Below are 19,909 nucleotides of genomic sequence, written 5' to 3'. Positions count from 1 at the left end.
TAAAATGCACAACATAATGTGCATTAGAACTCACTTGTAATTTCAGCATCTCTTGATGTCTCAGGGCTGATGAAGTGAATATCACTGGGACACTGCAGTGTCTTTGGACTGTTCATGGGTGAGCGGTCTGTTTGGCCAGACAACGAATGACCCATAGTGCTAGGTCATTCCTCAACAAACTGAGCTCCCTCCCTCTAAACCCTGCCACACTGTGCTGCTTTTCATGTCATCTCACATGCCCAATGGACTCATCACAGTTCTGGAAAAAGCTGTGACTCAGTCTTTCCTCTCTGACCATTCCTAGTTCGTTTCTTTCCATCCCTCCTTTTTTCTTCTTGTAACTCTCTCATCTATCTGTCTATCTGGCTGTCCATCCATCCATCCTTAGAAAAAAGGAAATCTACTTATTCTAGGCTCTGGCCTGAGCCTTCCTTCTAGCCCTGACCAATCTGTTCTCTGGACTCCTAAAGCTTCTCATTTACTTTGCTTATTTTTTGAGTGGCCTCATTTAGGGGCATTTCCAGGACCTTGGGGCTCGACCAGGACTTGATCAAAAGATTCTTAAAGTGGGGTCCAATGTGAACTATATTTGGGCTGCACAGATGATGGTGAAGAAGATAAAGGAGCAGCTAAGCCAGCTGAGAGATCAGCTCAGGGTCAATGTCGGCCCCAGACTCAGAGACCCAGCCCAAGGGCATGCACATTGGGCAGCAGCAGGCAGACTCCAGACACAGGTTTGGGGTCCCACGGACACTGCTTCCCATCCTGCTCCTCGTGTTTATTGACTGGGTCATCCAGGGTAAGCTACTTGGCCTTTCTGAGCCTCAATTTGCCTGCATGTGAAATGGAGAGAGTGATTCCCACCCCTTTCAGAAGCAGTGCTAGTCCAGAAGTAGCACGCACAAAGCTCTGGGCATGGCACTTTGCACCAGAAGCTTTTTGGGAGGCATACTTTCCTCCCTCCTAACTGCCCCTCTCAGGGGCTCATGGAGGATATAGAGAACTAGGTAGGGAAGTTCTAAAAAGTGGTAAAATATGAGCACAGCCAGGAACCAGTCAAGCACTGGCTTTTTAAGAACTGGCCCTGAAGCTGCATGTGAGGATGGGTGGGAGCAGGAGGGGCCAGGCATCCCTTGACTCATTTGCCATCTGCCTCTAGATCCCAGACATTTTCAAACCCATGCTCCAGCCCAGGGGTCCCCAAACTTTTTACACAGGGGGCCAGTTCACTGTCCCTCAAGACTGTTGGAGGGCCAGACTATAAAAAAAAAAACTATGAACAAATCCCTATGCACACTGCATATATCTTATTTTAAAGTAAAAAAACAAAATGGGGACAAATACAATATTTAAAATAAAGAACAAGTAAATTTAAATCAACAAACTGACCAGTATTTCAATGGAAACTATGGGCCTGCTTTTGGCTAATGAGATGGTCAATGTCCGGTTCCATATTTGTCACTGCTAGCCATAACAAGTGATATGACGCGCTTCCGGAGCCGTGACGCATGCATCCCGCGTCACCGGAAGTAGTACTGTACATGAGCGACGCTGCTACATACAGTACTCCAGGAGCATAGGATATGGATGCTGACCACTAATGAAAGAGGTGCCCCTTCCAGAAGTGTGGCGGGGGTCGGATAAATGACCTCAGGGGGCCGCATGTGGCCCGCGGGCCGTAGTTTGGGGACCCCTGCTCCAGCCCACATTTTGAGCCCCTTTTATAATCATGCATGTGTGGCTATGGCAGGACGTCAATTCCCTGTAGCCCTTATCACTAAGAGCTTTTCTCCTAGAGGCTTTTCCCCACACAACCTGTGATAACACCACCACCACGCTGCTGCAGGAGGAGGATGAAGAAGTAGGGTCATGAACTTCCAGGTAAAGTGACTGGCTTGACAGGTTCCAAATTGACAATATTCCAGGCCTCGCTTGCTCTCCAGCACCAGATGGAGCAGGGCGGTCCCTAATACCCTTCTTAAAAACAAAGGTGAGTCTCCATCCCCTCAAATCCATATACCCTGGGTCTCATTCCTCTTCCATCTCTTCTGTTTCTCCTTAGCTCCTTCCCCCCTTCCACCTTTCTCTCTCTTCCTCCCTCCTGCCCTCCCTTGTTTTTCATGGTGTATAAAAAAGCTTTAGGGAGGTAATATCAGCACCTACTAGAGGGCAGCTTGGCCCATCCTCTCTGATCCTGTCCACTCCTCTGAAATGGGAGGTGTGGGGAGGGCCCTTCCAGCCTGGACTTGCCATGCGTCTGTGTTAAGCCTGGCAGAGCCACACATGCAGCTGGAGGGACCAGCGGAAGAGCTCCCTCAGTGATCATAAAAGGTCACAGAAGCACATCCCGCCTGGCTGGCCTCCTGCTCCAGGCCTCTCCATCAGTGGCATGCAGCCTGACTCAGCCAAGATGTGCCCATTTCACAGGAGAGAAGCCAAGCCCCAGGAGTTCACACATGTAGCTCTGTAGACCTGAGACAGTTCAGGATAAAACAGTTGCCAAATCCCACCTCTGCAGGAAGGCACTCTCCTGTTTTATCCACCTGTCTATTAGAACTGGTGGCTCCCGTCCACTCTTGACTCCTGTTTCTGTGGGACATTTCTGCTACGTGCTTTCTTTTCAGTGTTATTTTTAAGTCATGACTGTACACCCTGACTATGGTGGGCAGGGTCCACTGCTCCTGTTTTACAGAGGAGTCACGATGAGGGCTGTGAGCAGAGGCATGCCCCTGCCTTGGCTTTGTGTATGGTGTTTGGACTGTGGCTGAGGGGGCAGGCAGGGGAGTGTGGGATCCATGCCTGCCTCTCTGACACACAGCCCTCCCCTGGGAAAGTGTCCTCATATATCAGCTTCATCCAGCCTCCACCCAGCTCTCCTCTTGGGGTCTCCCTTCCTTTGATCTGTGCCCCGACCCAGGTTGGGTGGTGTTACCCTGCCCTGCAAGGTTGAGACATCCTGAGGGGTCAGGAGCCTGTTGAAGCCACACAGCAGGTGACCCAAGCAGACTTGTGTTCTAGAGGGAGAATAGGTCCCTCTCCTGAGTGACTCATGGAATTCAAGACCTGTTCTACTCCTATTCTAAATGAGTCTGCCAACTCAACATAGACTTTTCTGTCTCTGAGTTCTCATTTCAGCCCGTCCCCTCTCCCTACTTACCTTTACTTATAAAAACCCTTTCCAATCTGTATTAACTTCTATCTCTGGCAAATCATAAAAGTAACTCAATTGCTCTAACCTCAGTTTCCTCACCTGTAAAGTGGGGACAATCTCAGTACTGAGAGCATTAAATAAGATAATGCATTTCAAGGGCCAAACTTGTTCCCAGACACATAGAAGGTAGGCATTCAACAAACATACTTGTAGTCGTTAGGCCTGCTCCCGGCACCCCCAATCAGAAGTGATTTCTTCTGTCTACATTTTTGTCACCCCACATCCCATTTTCCACACTGTTATACAGCACAGGGACTCTCATCCCTCCTCTCCCATCTCTCTCAGCTCCGAGAAGGCGCCTACCACCCCTAGGCCAAAACTGAGCCCACAGTGAATGCTGGGCCATTCCTTCTGGCCTCCTTAATCCACATAGCCCCTCAGGGGTCTCTGCTCCATCTCTGCTTCCTCGCTGACCTGCCCACCTTGGTTCTATCCAGCTTCCATCATCTCCCCTCCCTCTCCTGGAGCCATTCAGCCCCATCTTCAAGTCCAGTGGCCATTTCTTAGTCCTCCCCTTCCTGGACTTGCATCAGCTAAACAATGAGGGCTGTAAGCAGAAGCATGTCCCTTCCTTGGCTGTGTGTATGGTGGTCAGGCTGTGGCTGAGGGGACAGGCAGTGATGCTCACTCCTCCCTGTGGTGGGTGACAGGGGCTTTCCTGGGTTCTCCTCCTGCCTCTCAGGCCACTCCCCTTCTGCCTCCTCTGCTGCTTCTCCTCTCCCTGACGGTTAACTGCTGGACACCTGGGCTCTTTTTTTCCTCCCTAACTATACTTATTTCCAGCGTTATCTCATCCAGTATCCGAGTTTGAAGTATGATCTATGTATGTACTGCTCACTCCCTGAGCTCCAGACTCATAGATCCAATTGCATACTCCACATCTTCACTTGGATGTCTTACAGCCAACATGGTCAAAACATCACCCTCATTTTCCCCTACCAAACCTGCTACTCACCCCCCCACCCCTGGCCTCTAGTCTTTTGCTAGAGTTAATAAGTGGCACCAGCATCTATCCTGCTGTTTAAAATAGAATTTGACTGGCTTTTGTCCCTGGTTCCTGGAAGGGAGATTCTATATCTTTGGGATTTCCCAAATGATAGAGATGTGCTGGTTGTTTGGAGCCCCCAGGACCACACGTGAGTTTATGTTGACTAGGTAAGTCAAAATGGGGGCTGATCACCAGAAAGACCAACTAAGGAGTTAGAGGATGGGGCTTTGTGCCAGTCCCACCTCCAGGGAGAGAAGGAAAGGGAGGATGAAGATTGAGTTCAATCACTCATGCCTACATAATGAAACCCAGTAAAATCTCAGGAGCTCAGCAGAGCTTGGTTGGTGAACAATGGATGTGCTGGGAGGGTGGACATGTCCCTAGTGAGACTCTGCCAGACCTCATCCTATGTTTCTCTTCATTTGGCTGGTCTTGATTTGTGTCCTTTATAATAAAACTGTAATTGTAAGTATAGTGAGTTCTGTGAGTCATTCTAGTAGGTTATCAAACCACAGGGGTACGGGAACCACAGATTTGTAGCTGGCCCATCAGAAATGATGTAGCTTGGGGACCCTACCTGCCGCTGGCACCTAAAGTTGAGGCAGTCCCTGGGGAACTGTGTTCTTTAACTGGTGGGGTCTGTGTTAACTCTGGGTAGTTAGTGCCAGATTTAGGTTTCAGCACCCCAGCTGGTGTCAGGATATACCTAAGTGTTACCCATGATTCCTCTCCTTCCCTCACTGTCCCAGGCATGCACTGTAAGAGCGAGTCCAATCAGCTGAACCTTCCCATGTACTCAGAATACAGGGTGCTTTGCCCCACCTCCAGGGCTGCTGTCCTGTGCTGGCCCCATCTTTTCTCACCTGAGTTACTCAAGTAACTTCCTTCCTGGTGCCTATGCTTCCACCCTTGTGCCCAGGGGGCTTCCGTTAAGGCAAGTCAGACTGAGTCACTCCCCTGCCTGAATCCTCACATGCCCCCATCCCACCTGGAATGATGGCAAAGCCCTCACTATATGTCTGCCACCTCACCTCCTTTCCTGACCTCACTTCCCACCCTTGCTCCCTGCTCCAGCCATCCTGGCTCCTTCATATTCCCCAGACAGCCCAAGCCTCCACCTGCCTTAGGGCTGTGCTTTCGCCCTTGCTTGGAATGTTCTAGGTTCTCATTCCTTTCATTTTAGTCCTAAAGGTCACCCCCTCAGAGAGGTCTTCCTGCTCACCTTATATATAATAGTCTCACTCCAGCCCCTCCCCACCCTCTCCTCTCACTGGCTTTATTCTCCCCGAGCACTTTTATGGTGTGTCATACATGACTTTGTTTAATTGCTTATCATCCATCTCCCTTAGTAGAATCACAGCTCCCTGAGGGCAGGGACCACAGCTTGGTTTGCTGCTGTATTCCCAGTACTTGGCTCAATAAATATATGTCAAATGAATAAATATGTGCCACCAAGAAAACTGGCCAGGTGCAGTGAAAGGTTTCATACAAATGATCTGGTGTTTCATGGAATCTCTTGCTTTGCAGCTAGCTGGTTATTATAGGCTTATTTGCATAGATGTGGATGGATTCACAATAGGGCTATATAGTTTAAACAGTTTGAGAAAGGAAATAAAACATACTTTGTTAGCAGGTAACAAACAGATGCTCTGAAAGCAAACTGTGGCACACCATTTACTTCAAAAGTTACTGAGAGAAAAAAAGTTACTGAGAGAAGACAAAAATACAGTGGAGGAAAATGCATTGAGCGTGGAATCTTCTAACTTGGGTTTTAGTCTTGTTTCTCCCATTTCTAAGTTGTGTGACTTTAGACAAGTGACATCCTCTCTGTGAGCCTCAGTTTTGTTACCTGCAGAATGGGAGAGTGCTAATACCTCCTGGCCTGTGTCCCAGAGTCACTGCCAGGGCCCTCTGAGAGGCAGATGAAGCAGACCCATCAGGTGTTACTTAGTTGACTCCTGTGTAAACCTCTACCAGGGCAGGAAGTCCCAGGTCATTTGGGCAAGAAATAAAGAGTTAGTACTAAGCAGATCTCTAGGAATAATGGTCAATTGTCAGTCAGTCTCCTAGGAATGGTGCTGTGAAAAGAAATTTTGTTGAATTGGATAAAAATGCTGAAATCAAACTGTCACATATTGTGGGGCCAGGTTTTCTCAACCATCCAGCCCCTCCACAACTCTAGGATCCTGGGCCCAGTCCTGCAACCCAGCCCAGGCCTCTTCACCTCTCTGGACCTTGAGACAGACTGAAAGGCCTGACATCTCTGTCCACCAACTTGCTGGGGTTGCTGTGAGTCAGAACCCTTCTGAGGGGCTGGCAGTAGGACTATAGGGGCTCAGAATGGAGTGAGTTTGGCAAAGCCACCCCCAAATATTTCTGCTGATGTCCTCCTTTCTTTCCTCACCTAAATACAAAACCTGGAGTCATTCTTGACTCTCTCTCTCTTTCTGCCCATGTTTTGAATATCATTTTTTTTCTGACCACTTCTCACCACCCACAACCACCAAGTCCAGGTCACCACCATTTCTTGCCTGAGCCACTGCATCAGCCTTTTGACTGGCCCCTTTCCTGCTCCTAGCCATCTATTCACTCCATAGCAGCAGCCAGGGAAGTCTTTTAAAAACAGAATTCTGTTCCTATCACTCCCTGACTATAACCCTCCAGTAGCTTCCTGATGTTCTTAGGCTAAAATCTAAACCCTCCTGAAAACAGTGGCTGTCCTCTCTCCTTTATCTCTGTCCTTTTATCTCATCAGCCTTCCCCTTTTCTCTCTATGTTTAAGTGAGGCTCAGTTTCTGTGTTTCCAATGTTTCTCCCCACAGGACCTTTGCACAGGCTGTGCCTTTTGTAGGAATACCTTTTCCCCTTATTTCAGCTTCCTTTCCTTCACCTTCGGTTTGGTCCATCATCAAATATCTATGACCTGCTCAAGTAGATGTACTCTCACATGTTTTCCAATTTTCACCTTAAATAAGCACTTCCTCAATGAAGCCCCCCTTGATTTTACCACATTCTCCCACCATTGGGCTCTCATAGCCAACTGGCTTTGTACTATTCATTGTGTTATAATTATTATTTTATTATCTGTTTCATCTATCAGGCTGGAAGCTCCATGAGAGTAGGGACCAAGTCTGCCTTGCTCATGCCTCTCCTACCAGTGCCACATTCACAATATAAACCTGATAATTTGTAAAATTTTATAGACTCACTTGGAATCATATTTGAATCTCTTATGCTCCACCTACCTCTGCAGCCCACATCCCATCACTATTCTCCCTTACATCATCAATCTTGCCCCACGGACAGTTGTTGAGCACCCACTTCTCAGCTCAGTGAGGTACAGCAGCAAACAGCAGGATGTGCATACAGAAACCCATGATATGGTTTGCCCATGTTTTAATGGGGGGCAAGCCCAAGAGAAGGAGTGACTTTCTGGAGGTTAAGAAAAGCGTCAGGGCAGAGGGGCTCCCTGAATGGAGACTTGAAGAGTGCTTAGAAGTTTGTCAGGATGGGGTGAAGTAGAGGAAAAGGCATAGACAAAGGCCCAGAAAAATGAAACAGCACTAACAGCATCTTCCCAAATCTTCCTCTGGAGTTCTATTTCCAGAATGTATATCTAGACCCTCATCCCAGCACTTCGGCAAAGCCTCCTAACTAGATTTTTCTGATGCAGTCTCTCTTAGTTCTGTCCTCATGCTGTTCCATCTTTGCTCAAGAACCTGCTGTGGCTCCCTATTACTGTTCAACTTAAATCTAACGTGCCTGCTTCCAGTGCAAGCCTGCTTCAGCCTCTCCCTATCTCTCTCTCTCAGTGGCTTTTTCTCTCATTACCCACTGACATAATCAATATTGCTTCCACTAACTCAACCACCACAACCTTCCATACCTGACTTGCTCATCCTATTATTCTCCTCACCATTAATCAAAATCATTTTTGAATTGATGCTAAGAAAAATTATTTTTGAAATTTGAGTTGTCACATCCAGAAGCCCATTTGAATGATTTGTTTATAGCTAACTCACTGCTGCTTAGCCTAGTAGAAGTGCATGAGAGCTTCTTAGTAAAATTAATTCTTGTGGGCTGAACTCTCTTGCTCTGACCTTGAGCAGCCAGTCTGTGATGGATGGGCTCGGCCAGGAAGTGTTGTGTTTTTGCTCTTGGGTCCTGCTAGAGAGGGGAGGTGCACTGCTTGCATTTGGTATCCGCATTTACCTCCCTGGGAATCTCTTAAAGGTGGGGACAATATCTTCTTCATCTACATCCCCCCACTCCCACTCCAGTTTCAAGCTCATTGGTCTGCACAGTAAATGGCCACAGTCACCAGGAATTGACTACCCCTGTTATGAGCCAAGTTCTGTCCCCAAAATTCAAATGTTGAAGCCCTAACCCTAGCATCTCAAAATGTGATTGTTTTTGGAGATAGAGTCTCTAAAGAGGTGATTAAGATAAAATGAGGCCATTAGGATAGGCCTTATCAAATATGACTGATGTCCTTATAAGGAGAAAAGATTAGGACACAAACAACACAGACAGAGGGAAGTACATGTAAGGACACAGGGAGAAGGTAGTCACCTCAAATCTGGAGAGAAGGGCTTCGGAAGAAACCAAACTTGCCAACACCTTAATCTCAGGCTTCTGGCCTCAAGAACTGTGAGGAAATACATTTCCATTGACTAAGCCACCCAGTCTGGTACTTTGCTATCAAGGCCCTAGAAAACTAATACAGCTCCCAAAGACAATTGTTTCAGCACACAGTTCCAGGAACCGACCACATGACATTGACATTGGCTCTGGGTCAAAAAAAGTTTTGAGAAAAAGAACATTTTACAATGAAAAGTGCCACTATATATAGCTGACTGGCAAAACATACACATACATACACATATTGGTGGGGGCAGAGAATTTTTTCTTAATTGTACTCTTTGTAATAATAAACACAGTGAACACTCCACTGTGGGACATTTAGAAATGCAGAAAAGCAAAAAGAAGAAAATAAATTGGCTGTAATCCTCTCACATTTAGATAACTGCTTCTCCAATTTTCTCCTTCCTCACCCCTCTCATTCTCTCTCCCCTCTTTCTTCCTACATTGCTTACCTATGTTCTTCTCTACCTAGTTTTTAAAAATGCATTTAGGATTAATTTTGGCAATTGCCTTTTTATTTAGTGCTGAACCATAAATATTTTCCCCTAAATTAAAAATTCATCCTGGTCCTGGCCAGTTGACTCAGTGGTACAGTGTTGGCCCGACATGTGGATATTTGGGTTCTATTCCTGGTCAGGGCACATAGGAGAAGTGACCATCTGATTTTCCATGCCTCCCCCTCCTCGCCCCCTTTTCTCTCTTTCTCTCTCTCTCTCTTCTCCTCCCGCAGCCATGGCTCAATTGATTCAAGCACATTGGCCCCAATCGCTGAGGATGGCTTCGTGGAGCCTCTGCCTCAGGCACTAAAATAGCTTGGTTGCTAGCATAGCCCAATATGGGCAGAGCATCGGCCCCAGATGGGGGTTGCCAGGTAGATCCCAGTTGGGGTGCATGTGGGAGACTGTATCTCTATCTCCTAGCCTCTCACTTGGAAAAAGAAGAAAAAAAATTATCTCACCTTCATATTCAATGGCGGCCCAGAATCCTCCACTATATGCATGTGCCATGATGGGTTTCCCCAAACCCCTGCTACTGGATATTCACATTGTTTCCTATTCTTAACTAATAGAAACAATGCTGCAATACACTTTCCTGTAGATAAATTTTAGCATAGGGCTTGGTCTCTTTCCTCAGGGCAAATTAACTAAAAGTGGAATTACTGGTTACTCACATTTTGAAAGAGAAAATTTTTTAGAATTCTTAAAATGTTCTATAAGGTTATGCCACTTTTGGAGGTGTAACAACTTCTGATCATACATATTAAAAACTCCCCAGAGTCTATGTAGTAATTTTCAACAATGTTAAAACATTAAAAAACAAAGAACAAAGAAAACCTAGGTTTTCTGGCTACAGTCAATGCCAGAAAGTGATATCCATCCCTGGCTACAATGAAGTTCCCTTCAGGTCAGACGCTTATGACTTAGGCAGGGCAGGAAAGGAGGTGGTCTGGCTCTAATTCAAAACTCTATGGAGTGGGGATGCATTTTACAGACAGGGAAACTAAGGCACTGAGAGGTACAGTTACTCACTTGCCCAAAGCTAATTTGGGAATGAAGCAGTCAGGACTGAAATTCAGTTTTTCATGGCTCCAACAACCCAGGGTTTAACCATTATGCAACACTTCCCTGGGGCAGGGTCCGTGGGGACAGGATGACTCCAGGATGTCTCCCAGATCCAGCCTTGATATCCAGTTCTGCCTTCTGATCTCACTGGCAACATGAGGTACTGGGTGTGCAGGTCTGGTAGAGGGAGGGTTGGAGTGTGCCCCAGGGGTACACTTGCTGGCCCCAAGCCAGCAAGGCTCACCTAACCCCACCAGGTGATGGTTCACAGGCCCACTGACCATTTGCTTATCTGAATCACAAATTCTCACTGACGCATTGGCCATATTGGAACAGCTACAGTGGTGTGACAGCCTAAAGAAGAATGTAGAAGCATGTCAGAGCAATCATATAAAGATAAAGGGAGGAAGAATAAAAGCCTGTGGCCATAAGGAGGTAAAATTGTGAATCAAGGGTTAGCTGTATTTCCCAACTTTTAAAAAAAATGAGGTTGCTTTCACAGGTGTGTGGTAGAAAAAACAAGGCATTTGAATCAGATGGACCTGGGTTCCAGTCCTGCCTCTTACCAGTTGTATGACCTTGGGAAAGTCACTTCACTTCTCTGAGCCTCAGGCTCCTCACCTGCAGAATGGGGATAAGTATTCTATCTTGTTCTCAGGATGAACTTAAGTAAGAGATTCCCGTCATGTTCTTAGCTCTGTGCCTGGCACAGGTCAGGGACTCTGCAAATACCAGTTCCTACACAAAGTCACACCTTGCTCAGCCCTGGGAATGCAGAGAGAAAGTAGACAGACCCTGCTCTGGGAGAAACAATTATATCCTGAGATGACAAGTGCTTTAACAAAGGGAACAAACCAAGTCCACACTATTTTCAGAAAATCTGGCTCTCTAGCTCATGACCACAGCAAAATCAGAGAAGGAGGGAAGTTTTACTTTTGATAGATCTTTACTCTTTCCCTAGTATTACCTTTTATTTCTCCATCAAAACTTACCTGTCCCAAGTCCCAGTTCCCCAAACCCTGATATCTGCTGGGGCTAATCTGGTCAGATAATTTCTTTTTTTTTTTTTCCCATTGAAATACTGGTCAGTTTATTGATTTAAATTTACTTCTCTTTACTTTATTATTATTTTTTAAATAATTTTATTTTTTTAATGAGGTGACATCAATAAATCAGGATACATATATTCAAAGATAACAAGTCCAGGTTATCTTGTCGTTCAATTATGTTGCATACCCATCACCCAAAGTCAGATTGTCCTCTGTCACCTTCTATCTTGTTTTCTTTGTGCCCCTCCCCCTCCCCCTTTCCCTCTCCCATTCCCCCCTCCCCCCCGTAACCACCACACTCTTATGGTCAGATAATTTCTAAAATAAACATGAGCACCCATGGGTTGCTAGACCACTCCAGGTAGCACTTAGAAAAAAGAAATAAAGGCCCTGGCCGGTTGGCTCAGCGGTAGAGCGTCAGCCTGGCGTGCGGGGGACCCGGGTTTGATTCCCGGCCAGGGCACATAGGAGAAGCGCCCATTTGCTTCTCCACCCCTCCCCCCTCCTTCCTCTCTGTCTCCATTGGAGCAAAGATGGCCCGGGCGCTGGGAATGGCTCCTTGGCCTCTGCCCCAGGCGCTAGAGTGGCTCTGATTGCGGCAAAGCGACACCCCGGAGGGGCAGAGCATCGCCCCCTGGTGGGCAGAGCGTCGCCCCTGGTGGGCGTGCCGGGTGGATCCCGGTCGGGCGCATGCGGGAAGTCTGTCTGACTGTCTCTCCCCGTTTCCAGCTTCAGAAAAAAAAAAAAGAAAGAAAAGAAATAAAAAAATAAAAATAAAAAAAAGAAATAAAGTACTACATGTTTATTACATAAACTTGGAAAACATAAAGCCCAAATTACCCATACTCTCATAACTTAGAAATAACCACTACTAACCTACAGATGACATTTTGATTGAAACTTTCAAAGCTTTCTCATCCTCTTCCAAGAAGTGACACAGATGGTGGCAATTTGGGTGCTATGACAGGTTGGAGAGGAGGGGGTGCTGGGTGAGGAAGACTCTACCCTATCAAACACTGGAGCAACTGCTTATTCCACCTAGGAGTAAAACCGTCTCCACATACACACACCCATGAGGGCCTGGGCCTTTGGCAGAATTCCCAAGCATTCTCCCAGGCAAGGGGGCTGTGTCTCCAAATGTTTGTTTGTAAATGGTGAACCAAGAGTCAATAAGCATCTAAGACAGTCCTTTGTAGGCTCCCAGGCTGGGACCCAGCCCTCTGCACTGTGCTCTTCCTTCCCAAGTCCCCCCCCCAAAAAAAAAAACCCTACCTCTCATGATGGTGTTAAAAGATACTAAAGTATGAGTGACTTTTTATGATAGCCACACAACCCACACAGGAATAGTACTCTTTCTCTCAAAAGACCATTCACTAATCCAAGTGTACCTCTATTTTGTAGACTACCACACCAAAGTAAAGATGACAGCACACAGGCTCTGTGGGGACTAGGAAAGGGAAAGTCACACATGCAGAAAATATGTCCAAACTGTAGCTTTAGATCCACTTGGGGCTTCCCTCTTCCTCCCCTGCGACCCCCAGGTCCACAGGTTTTGGGGGTAGCTGCTGAGAGCTTCAGTGTTGGGAAGGGAGTTAGGGAGGCTGAGGTGGTCACGGCAGCAGGGGTGGGAAGATCAGGGGCTGACTGTATAGACGGGAGGTTTACAAACCACTAACAGCTCTGGGACCACTAAAGATGCTGAAGTGTGTGCCCAGCTGTAGGTAAGGATGCTGAGTTGCCCCAGGTGAACCAACGGTCTTGCTTTAACACTCACCTGTCTCCTGGGCTGCTCTCAGTCTGGCTCCCGGTGTGGAAAACCTATAAGCAAAGGAGATCAGAAAGGCTCATCAGAGGAGCTTATATTTTCTAGGTCACACACTGGTGGCCAGGCATCCAGATCTGGCTTTCAAATGTAATATTTGTTTAAAATTTAACAATTGAACTGATCCCAGTACTTAAAAACTGGGTGATTTCATACAAAAATCTTGCTTTCTGACTCCTCCAATTGGGGAGAGCTGTACCTCTGGGCCACATGCCAGCAGGACCAGGACACCCCTAGGACCAGAAATGCTCCGCTATCCAAACCTGTATGTTACCTGCCCCCACCTTGCCAGAAGCTTGAGTGTGCAGCCTCTGCTCTGGTGTCTGCCTCGGACCTAGAAGCCTGGCGTGTTCCCCTTCGGGCCTGCCTAGGCTCTCATCCCTCCCTTCCTTTTTCCTGCTCCAGACATATAAACTGAGAAGTCAGGACCATCCCTTAGAGAAATGAAGGGGAAGAAAGTTGAGTCAGACTCCAGACAAAGTTTGCATGGAGAGCCCTGCTGCCTCCTCCCTTTCCAGTATCACTGCTCCTCAGCTGGGGGGCTGAATCAGAGGGCTCTGAGCATTTAATAAAGGACATCTTAACAAAGGTGTGGGCAGGAGAGGAGCTGAAGTGAGGGCTCCTTTGCTACCACCCTAGTCTGGAAGTGGTTTCTAGACCCAGGCACAGAGAGGGCTGAATGGAAAAGACCCCCAACAGACTTGTCACCTATGGTCAAGACATGCAGCCAGTTCAAGGTGACTCTGAGGGAGAGAGAGAGCTGAGAGACTAAATACCCTAACAACTCTCCCCCTCACTCTGTATCTTGCCAGAGCTCCACATTGGTCCAAGTCATCAGGAAGCCAGAGGGATAGGGAGGGCATGGATACATATAGGCCCCCTCTGGGTAACAGGGCAGGTGAAAAGGGGGTAAGGTGGGTCTTGAGGTGCAAATGGTAGATGTTCCAGCACAGTGGTCCTGCTCCTGTGCCCTTTTCACCCACAGGAGCCACATCCCTTAGGCCCCAAGGCAAGGCTAACCAGGTCCTCCCAAGTGTCGGGAGCTCAGTTCCACCCTAACAATAATTATTGGTGCTGACATTTGCTGAACCTCTGTCCTGCTCACCTGGCCTGAACTCAAATTTTCTGCCCCATTCTCTAGTGTCTGACCCTGCCCCCAGCACCTGGAGCCTGGCCCAGATCCCAACTTCCCCTCACTGCTCCTGCCTGTTCTCTTCCACAGGACACCCTTCAATTTCCTCTCACTGTGGAGGCAGGCTGTCCCCTTCCCAGAAAAACAGCCCAGTTCAGAGTTCCCAGAGATCGGGAGCAGAGCTACAGGAACCCACAGGCATGAGACTGACAGGCAGCCAGAGGACACATGAAGTGGCCAGCCGAGCGCTCCCCTCCCCAAATCTCTTCTGGGAAAAGCACTGGCCTGACAAGAGGCAACCACGTGCAGGGTTTCATGGAACCCAGAATTGGCAGTGATCCAGGAGAACATCTGCTCTGGTACCTACTTTGGACAGATGAGAAAACTGAGGGCAGGAATGGGTGGGGCTTGCACAAGCCACATAAAGGGGATAATGGCAGAACCAGTGCTTTGCCTGCTAGGCTGTCCCTTCCTCCTGCCTCAGGACACGTGAGGGCCCAGCTGTGTCAGGAGACTGATGTTAGGCTGAGTTTGCTCGATTTTACAACAATAAGGGATCCCCAGTTCATTCACTCCTCACCTCAACTTCCTGAGGCAGGCACTGTTAAGATTCCTGTGTTACAGATGAGCAAATTCAGTCCCTGAGAAGTTATCTAACATGCCTTAGACCAGCACAGTCGCTAAGTTCTGGAGCAGAGGTACCAACATTGACAGCAATAATAATAATAACACTGACCAGGGTGCTTTTTTCTTTTTTTAAAATTTATTTTATTTTAAATAAAATCCAAAATGAAAGAGGAGAGATCACCACAGACATCATAGATATACAAAGAATTATTGTAGAATACTATGAAAAACATTATGCCACCAAATACAACAATCTAGAAGAAATGGATAAATTCCTAGAACAATACAACCTTCCTAGACTGAGTCATGAAGAAGCAGAAAGCCTAAACAGACCAATCAGCAGGGAGGAAATAGAAAAAACTATTAAAAACCTCCCCAAAAATAAAAGTCCAGGCCCAGACGGTTATACTAGTGAATTCTATCAAACATTCAAAGAAGACTTGGTTCCTATTCTACTCAAAGTCTTCCAAAAAATTGAAGAAGAAGCAATACTTCCAAACACATTTTATGAGGCCAACATAACCCTCATACCAAAACCTGGCAAGGATGGCACAAAGAAAGAAAACTACAGACCAATATCTCTAATGAATACAGATGCTAAAATACTAAACAAAATACTGGCAAACCGAATACAACAACATATTAAAAAAATAATACATCATGATCAAGTGGGATTCATCCCAGAATCTCAAGGATGGTTCAACATACGCAAAACGGTTAACGTAATACACCATATCAACAAAACAAAGAACAAAAACCACATGATCTTATCAATAGATGCAGAAAAGGCTTTTGATAAAATACAGCATAATTTTATGTTTAAGACTCTCAACAAAATGGGTATAGAAGGAAAATATCTCAACATGATAAAGGCCATATATGATAAACCATCAGCCAACATCATATTAAACGGCATAAAACCGAGGACTTTCTACCTTAAATCAGGAACAAGACAGGGTTGTCCACTCTCTCCACTCTTATTTAACGTGGTGCTAGAAGTTCTGGCCAGAGCAATCAGACAAGACAAAGAAATAAAAGGCATCCATATCGGAAAAGAAGAAGTAAAGGTATCACTTTTTGCTGATGATATGATCCTATACATCGAAAACCCGAAGGACTCCACAAAAAGATTATTAGAAACAATAAACCAATACAGTAAGGTCGCAGGATACAAAATTAACATACAAAAGTCCATAGCCTTTCTATATGCCAACAATGAAATATTAGAAAACGAACTCAAAAAAATAATCCCCTTCACAATTGCAACAAAAAAAATAAAATACCTAGGAATAAACATAACAAAGAATGTAAAGGACCTTTATAATGAAAATTACAAAGCTTTGTTAAGGGAAATCGAAAAAGATACAATGAGATGGAAAAATATTCCTTGTTCTTGGATAGGAAGAATAAATATAATCAAAATGGCCATATTACCCAAAGCAATATACAAATTTAATGCAATTCCCATCAAAATTCCTATGAGATTTTTTAAAGAAATGGAACAAAAAATCATCAGATTTATATGGAACTATAAAAAACCCAGAATAGCCAAAACAATCCTAAGGAAAAAGAATGAAGCTGGGGGCATTACAATAACTGACTTTAAACTATATTATAGGGCCACGATAATCAAAACAGCATGGTATTGGCAGAAAAATAGACACTCAGACCAATGGAATAGAATAGAAAGCCCAGAAATAAAACCACATATATATGGTCAAATAATCTTTGATAAAGGGGCTAACAACACACAATGGAGAAAAGAAAGCCTCTTCAACAAATGGTGTTGGGAAAACTGGAAAGCCACATGCAAAAGAATGAAACTCGACTACAGCCTGTCCCCGTGTACTAAAATTAATTCAAAATGGATCAAAGACCTAAATATAAGACCTGAAACAATAAAGTACATAGAAGAAGACATAGGTACTAAAATCATGGACCTGGGTTTTAAAGAACATTTTATGAACTTGACTCCAATGGCAAGAGAAGTGAAGGCAAAGATAAATGAATGGGACTACATCAGAATAAAAAGTTTTTGCTCAGCAAGAGAAACTGATATCAAAATAAACAGACAGCCAACTAAATGGGAAATGATATTTTCAAACAACAGCTCAGATAAGGGCCTAATATCCAAAATTTACAAAGAACTCATAAAACTCAACAACAAACAAACAAACAATCCAATAAAAAAATGGGAAGAGGACATGAACAGACACTTCTCCCAGGAAGAGATACAAATGGCCAACAGATATATGAAAAGATGCTCAGATTCATTAGTTATTAGAGAAATGCAAATCAAAACTACAATGAGATACCACCTCACCCCTGTTAGATTAGCTATTATCAACAAGACGGGTAATAGCAAATGTTGGAGAGGCTGTGGAGAAAAAGGAACCCTCATTCACTGTTGGTGGGACTGTAAAGTAGTACAACCATTATGGAGGAAAGTATGGTGGTTCCTCAAAAAACTGCAAATAGAACTACCTTATGACCCAGCAATCCCTCTACTGGGTATATACCCCAAAACCTCAGAAACATTGATACGTGAAGACACATGTAGCCCCATGTTCATTGCAGCACTGTTCACAGTGGCCAAGACATGGAAACAACCAAAAAGCCCTTCAATAGAAGACTGGATAAAGAAGATGTGGCACATATACACTATGGAATACTACTCAGCCATAAGAAATGATGACATCAGATCATTTACAGCAAAATGGTGGGAACTTGATAACATTATACGGAGTGAAATAAGTAAATCAGAAAAAAACAAGAACTATATGATTCCATACATTGGTGGAACATAAAAACGAGACTAAGAGACATGGACAAGAGTGTGGTGGTTACCAGGGGTGGGGGGAGGGAGGACATGGGAGGGAGGGAGGGAGAGAGTTAGGGGGAGGGGGAGGGGCACAGAGAACTAGATAGAGGGTGGCGGAGGACAATCTGACTTTGGGTGAGGGGTATGCAACATAATTTAATGACAAAATAACCTAGACATGTTTTCTTTGAATATATGTACCCTGATTTATTAATGTCATCCCATTACCATTAATAAAAATTTATTTTAAAAAAATTATTTTATTTTATTTTTTTAGAGAGACAGAGAGAGAGAATCAGAGAGAGGGACAGACAGGGACAGACAGACAGGAAAGGAGAGATGAGCAGCACCAATCATTAGTTTTTCGTTGTGCATTGCAACACCTTAGTTGTTCATTAATTGCTTTCTCATATGTGCCTTAACCAGGGGCCTTCAGCAGACCGAGTAACCCCTTGCTCGAGCCAGAGACCTTGGGTCCAAGTTGGTGAGCCTTGCTCAAACCAGATGAGCCTGTGCTCAAGCTGGCAACCTCAGGGTCTCGAACCTGGGTCCTCGGCATCCCAGTCCGACACTCTATCCACTGCACCACCGCCTGGTCAGGCCAGGGTGCTTTTTTCATGCTGACCCTGTGTTGAGGTCCTTGAACACCTTATCCCACTGTTTATTTGTTTGTTTTACTAGAGAGTTTCTATTAACTTTTCTACTTGGCTAAAACATATATATATATATATATGTTTTATAAATATGTATAAATATATATATATATACTTCTGGTTTTACTGAGATACAACTGACATACAACATTGTGTAAGTGTAAGGTGCAAAATGTATCGACCTCATACACTTAATAATAATCAGATCATTATATATCATTACCATCATAATGTGTTACCTATCACCTCCATCACATCACATAATTATCTTTTTGTGTGTGTGTGTGGTGAGAACATTTAAGATCTACTCTTTTAGCAACTGTAAGTGTATAGCTCCCCTAGTTTTAATCAGATAAGACTAGCCAGGTGGTTATCCAGACGCCTCCTGACTGTTTTGCTCCACACACTGACTTTCTGACCCGTTGTGGGCCTCTTCCTGATGGCTCAGGGTAAATGAGCAGAAGCTCAGAATTGGCCACCTGTCACACCCAGTACCCTTCCTGTGATGTTCAAAGGGCCTCCCCAGCCTTAGGTGGGTCTGCCTGCTCCCCACCCAAGGCCCTGAGCTCATGTACATGGTAGCATGGTCCTGTGTTGTGGGCAGCAGGGCTGATGCCCCTTTCTTCCCCAGCAGGGACTGTTGGGATGAAAGATTGATGAGCAATCTGTCTTCATTGGTGAATTTTTAATCACAGAAGAAAAGGGACCCTGGCCCCTGGCCCAAACCAAGAACTGCAGGCAGGGTGCTTCTTGGGAGTCAGCACTGTTAAAATTTCATCCACACTGACAACAGCTATGAACCCTGGATCCAAGTTTTTTTGTCCCTAAATAAAGGTGAAGGGCTAGAATGGGAGTAATTGCTGAGAAAAACTGCCAGAACCCCAGCACAGAAAGTTCTGAAGTGACATGAGGCTGACTGAGACCAGGACTCCTAAAGCTCTTGGGAAAGTGCAGGCACAAGGGCAGTGGGTATGGGAGTGTGGGGATGATGTCAGTTGTCAGTCTATGATTCTTGCACTTCTACATTGAATGTGATTGCACCTCACACCCTGGATCATCTTACAGTCAACAAACTGAGAAAGGGTTGAGCGTGGAGCATGGTCGCCAGGCAGGCGCCTACCCCAGCCTCGCAGACCAGGCTTCAGGTCAATGTCCTGGGAGAGAAGGGTGCCTGTGGGATTGACCATGACTTAGTTCTGTCTAATTCCATAAGCCAGACTCTTAAAGAGAAACAAAGGCCTGAGTTCGAGTCTCTAATCATTTACTGGTCCATGTTCTCAGGCAAGTCATTGCAATCTTCTGAGCCTCAGTTTTCTCCTCCATAAAATGGGGTTAGAAACAACTACTAAGTGGTGAAGATGAAGGAGGAGATTCAGGGAAAACATAGAGTGTTGTATGCC

At 45.5% G+C, this 19,909-nt stretch overlaps 1 protein-coding gene across 5 annotated transcripts in view; it reads right to left on the bottom strand.

Annotated features, from left to right (window-relative positions):
* The window catches only part of ATP2B2 (ATPase plasma membrane Ca2+ transporting 2), a 503,137-nt gene that overhangs the window by 312,401 nt on the left and 170,827 nt on the right, over positions 1 to 19,909 (bottom strand). For all 5 annotated transcript variants that reach the window (XM_066352101.1, XM_066352092.1, XM_066352093.1 and 2 more), the window contains one exon: positions 13,229 to 13,272. The gene's annotated coding sequence lies outside the window, so the exon portion shown is untranslated. The remainder of the gene's footprint in view (positions 1 to 13,228; positions 13,273 to 19,909) is intronic.

This window comes from Saccopteryx leptura, chromosome 10 (assembly GCF_036850995.1).
Source record: "Saccopteryx leptura isolate mSacLep1 chromosome 10, mSacLep1_pri_phased_curated, whole genome shotgun sequence".
Taxonomy (NCBI): Eukaryota; Metazoa; Chordata; class Mammalia; order Chiroptera; family Emballonuridae; genus Saccopteryx; species Saccopteryx leptura.
Note: the sequence above shows the minus strand (reverse complement) of the source record. Positions and strands in the feature narration are given on the sequence as shown.